The following is a 5,414-nucleotide window of genomic DNA, read 5'->3' on the forward strand; positions in this document are numbered from 1 at the left end:
GCTGCTTGAAAAACTGCAGCTGAAACTTTGTCCTGTACTGGCCTTGCTCCTCCAGCTGGTATAGACATGGGCAAGACCTTAGCCTATTGCTGCCCTATCCTATCCTGCCCCCTATAGAGGGTCTAGCTTTACATTACAGTCATATTTTAGCCTAGATTAGGGACCAGCAACATCAAAATGTTAGGGGTATTGGTTGGGGGGGAATTAATGGACACCTTGGGAAGTTATTTCTTCATTATCATAGAATAAAGCACAACTATCTAGGCAGCCTCCTGTCATAAGCGGTCACTGATTAGGCAGGCAGTGAGGATAACCGATAGCGTGCAGGCTACTATTTCACTCTCTTTGAAACACCTATGGATAGTCCTTCCCACTTCCCTCCATCTAGGTGTTAGCTACTGCCATTCCACCACAGGCTCTAATATCAGAGTGCCAGGTACACAGAGCAAAACTCCTCTAAAGCTGCACATCTATTTCCTTAGCCTGGAATGCTCATCTTTGAGCTCTTTTCCTGCCCAGGTTTCCATAAGTGTGGAGGAACTAGGGGAGAAGTGCAGCAGGGGCCTTAAGAGTGAGGGTGAAAACCACTGATGAGATGTTACCTGGTGCAACTATAGGCAATTATTTTCAGATACATGTCTGAGTACTTCACAACCCCACTGCACTTTTTAGGGTTTCAGGCAAACTTAGCCTGTTACTCATCAAGCTGTTTTAATGGCACACTACCCACAAGTACCCATCCAGTTGGGTATTTCTATCCTGTCTCATCTTTACTTAGAATGAAGTGTATAATAAATATGAATGCAACAACAGCATGTCACTCAGCATTATTACCTGTACAAGGACCTTAGATGTCACATTTGCAAATCTGCTTGTCAGGACACAGCTGCTACAAGTCTACCTGAATGTACTGAGCTTGTCATTTAATGACTTCTGAGGATGTGAATGGCAAACAATTCAAGTACCGCCTTAACGTCATAGCACAGTGACAGCTGTCCTGTGGGAGGGGCCGTAAACCCAAGACAGTCAGCAGCCATGGTAAACAGCAGGATACCTAAAGTGACCACTGCTTTATCCTCCCACACATCTTATTCAGCTACACTTCTTTTGATGACATTAAATGCTGCTGCAGCAGCATAAAGAGAAATGTTAGTCTACAAAAGAAATACAAAAATTAATTTACTGCTTAAAGCAACAAAAGAGAATATTAGACCCTGGAACCATGGCATGCATAATACTTTTATCAAACAACTTCCAAGATGAAAAGCAATATATCCTTTGGTTTGTTTGCATGTTGAGAAACATATAAATGTGAAGAACATGTTCACTATTTCTAAGAATCTTCCTGAGATCAAAAGAGGAGTAAATTAATGCTGCTTTGTTAGATAAGTCTGCTGTTATTTCCTTGCTCATCTGGCATTGATTTAACTCATATTCAACAGAAACAGACATTTTAGGGAAGAGTAACATTCTCATTTAAACCACTTTCAAAATGAAAAACAAAACATAAAAAAACCCACCCATAATCACCACTATTAATCCAGTTTAGAAGAAAAGTTAGAGGTTACAGAGCTGCAAGACACAGATTTAAATATCAACACTCTCCATCTTGGGGACCATTGGAAGTAAAAATATGGATTGTATGGCTTTGGTGAATAGTAAGTGCAAACATGCAAATCAGACTTCAGAGTGAACTACCATGTTTGGCAGCTTTTCTTTTTATATGCACAAAATGGATATACAGTTAACATTTCTGAATGAATGCTAAAGGGTCTGCTGCTAAACTTCCAGCTAAATCAAAATGTGAGTGCTATGTGGAGAATTTTTCCCCTCCAATGATCTTTATAAATCAAAAGTGGATTCTGCTGTTACACCACTGATTTCTCAGATCAGGATTAGGCCTACAATGAGGTTGATTTTCTACATGCAATACAGTTAAATTCTGTAAAGAAAAAAACCCACTGATCTTCAGAAAAATGCAAACAAAGCCTCAGCAGCAGGCCATTATTACTTTGACTAATCAGAGAGAAACCACCTGCAGGAATAGCCCCTTTTCTGTTTACTCCCAGCAGAACCTTCCAAATGATGATTAATCACTGAATAAGATGAAGAACTGACAACCACATAATGACAAAGAGAAAGCAGAGATGGGGACTGATCAGTGGATGCATGTGGTCCAAGCATGGGTGGGTGGAAGGGCCGAAGAAGATGGATGACCCTGTAAATGCTTGACACTTAAGTATCTTGTATATAACAGGAGGACTGCTGTAGTAAAGCTATTGCCAAATTCAAGCAAATAATGCTGTATACATCAAATTGACACACTTCCTTGAGTTGTCAAAAAACAAGGTAGAGGGGCAACTTCCTAAGAAATAAACTAATGAGGCTTTTAATTGGAAAGCTATGCCCAGATAATAACAGAAATAAGAGATACTGTAAATGACAGGCTAATCCATTACAGAGAAAGGCATTGTGAAGGTTTCACTGATTATATCCAGATTATTCTAACTATGTCCCTACTAATTTGAAAAACGATGAATCACAGGGTTCAAACAGGGCTCAGATGAGTCAATTATACTAAGCAGTGATATCAAAAGCTCATATTTTCTACACTAAGGAATCAAGCATGTTATGCCCAACAACAAACAGAAATGAACTATATTACACATTCTCAATTGACCAAGTCATTAGCAACATGGAAGAATGTTTCTCTAATTTTTCAATATTTTCCGGATGTTTTTGCCCCCACGGAATCCCTTCTGGCAGACATTTATTAACATGAAAAACATCTGTAGGAAATGAAGAAGTGTCTTGCAGCATTCTGCTGATATTCTCTCTAATCTAGGGTTACATTAGATGTTTACATTTAATACTGATGGAATAAGAAACTTTGATAGCAATTGGGCGCATTCTCTTGAGTGTCTTTAGTACTGAAATCTGCAACACTCTCCAAGACGCACTCGAGGGACCAATCCCCCATTCCTTACTTAAACCTCTCACTGAAGTCAATTGTAGTTTGGGGTGTGCAAGAAATGCAGGATTAGGCCTTGGGGCCCAATTCAGTATTCCTCCCCATCTTGTGTAGTCATTTACACCAATGCAAAATGGGCGTACAATGCTACCGTTCTGATATTTTGCATCCAGCTTGCATTGGTAGAGGGGGAGATTTTCAAAGGCACACAGGGAGTTAGGCACCCAATTCTTTTTGAAAAATCACCTTCACAAATGAGTATGCAAGATGCAGGACAATAGTGGATGTGAGCCTAAGTGCTTCTGCAAGTCACTTTTTAGTGAACAAATATAAAAAGGTTGGCAATTTCATTCTTGCACTAATTTGCACTCATTCTAAGTAGCAAAATCCCAATTAATTTCAATGGGAGAAAGTTCTTTTTTGCTTTTTTTCTGGGAATTTAGTAGGGCTAGCCAAAAAACATGGGAATGGTCTTCCATAAAATATTTCAAAGCTAAATTAAATATTTTAATTCCACTTAAAGTTTTCCCTCAGGTTTTGCAATTATTTGACAACTTTTTTTTCCAATTTGAATCAAATGGAATTGAAACAAAACATGTCACTTGTTAAGTTTGGATTACCTGGGTGTGGGTTCCCCACCACCATCACCCTTTTCTCCCTTAAAAAGAGAGGAAAAGAAAAAATAGAAAACCAAAAACCAACAAATTTTCATTTTGATCCAATTCAAAACCTTTTCACTTGAAATTTCATTTAAAAAAAGAATTTCAAATGTAGAATGTTAATTTTTTCATATAGTTCAAAAAAGGCAGGTTTTTCTTTTTAAAGACCTTTCATGAAAATTCTTCAACCAGTCTGGAATATATATTAGGCCCAGTCTTGTTCCCATTATGTAGATGGGCATTTTGCCATTGATTTCAACAGCATAGGTTCAGGGCCATGGTGGTGGCCTGTGCACTGCTAGACTTAAGGATCGGTCATTATCTTTATAATGCATTCCTATTGCCAGTGGTTTACTACCAAACTTGTTTCACACCGGCCACCAACATGCATTAGACGCAGGGGGTCCCAAACTGCAGTATATGAACTTAATGTTCCATCAGTTCACTTCACTATTTAAGGTGATGCTACAGGAACAAATAAAAGTTGGGACCCAAGCTCTGGGACTCTCCCACCTCACATGGTCCTAGAGTCTGGGCTGCAGCCCAAACTTGGATATCTACATGGCAATTAAACAAGTCCCACAAGCCCAAGTCAGCTGGCATGGGCCAGCCGCAGGTGTCTAAACACAGCTTGCTGCAAGGTAGACATACCCTTAGGCTATGTCTACACCACAGCTTATGTCGGCATAATAAACCACCCTTCTGGGCGACATAAGTTAAACAGATGTATGTGCCGGTGTGGACAGCGCTATGTCGGTTTTATTATGCCTACAAGAGAGCTCTCTCCCATCAGCATAGTGTGTCTTCACCATGTGCAGACATGCCCTTAGTCTCCACTGACCTGGTCTATCTCTGAACTAGTCGTTTACAGATGAAAGGCTCAGTCACCTTACCATTCTCCTGAGCTGTCCCATTCTCCCTCCGGCCTTCCTGCTTGGTTAGTTTCTTTTAAAAACTTATTTAGGATGTTCAGATCAGAATATTGTTATGTCACAGAAATTTACACTTGTTCCTCTCTAGGCTCCTCCAAGCTGGTCCCCACTCCAGCACGTCTCTTCTCCATCTCACTGTCCATGCTGCCCTTCCACTCACATACCTGCCTCCCTCCTTCAATCACCTTAGTTCCAATCATAATATTTTTCAACATATTAAATTATATATGGTACAGCTGGATGCAGAGCTTGGCAAATCCATTTGCCAATAGCAAGTAGGAAACTTTATCTGGTGAATGGGGAGCTTCCCAGCAGTGTCTGCCAAATTTAAGCTTTCATTTTAAAGCATGAAAAAGCTTTCCATAAAGGAACCTGATGCAGTGTTGTTTTTCTGAGTCTGCCGACAGGAAGCCCAAAATAACAAACAGAAATCATGGCCCCACACTCTGCCTGAACAGTTGAGCTGGGGAGTTTCTCTGGAGCCAGAGGGAAGGAATCTTCCCCTAAAGGCCACTCTACACTAGAGGAGTTGCTTCATAGGCATTTTTTAAAAGCCCACTAGGTGCCCATCTGCATCTGTGTGCGCCTGAATGCTTTTGTTTATCTGCCTATAAGTACCTAACTCAGTCTTGAAAAATGGAATTTAGGCTCCTAAAAGTCACTTCAGCATGTTTGAAAATTTTACCCATCTTGAGGGGGTGCACTCCCCATGCTAGCCCTGCAAAAGCTGAATTAGGCCAAGTGGGCCCAATCAGCCAATTAGGCTGCAGGAGGATCCCTGGGAGAAGGGAGTTGAAAGGCTGGCAAACCCAAAGGAATGGGGAGTGCCAAGAGATTAAAAAAAAAAAAAAG

This window comes from Malaclemys terrapin, chromosome 7 (assembly GCF_027887155.1).
Source record: "Malaclemys terrapin pileata isolate rMalTer1 chromosome 7, rMalTer1.hap1, whole genome shotgun sequence".
In the NCBI taxonomy this organism is placed as follows: Eukaryota; Metazoa; Chordata; order Testudines; family Emydidae; genus Malaclemys; species Malaclemys terrapin.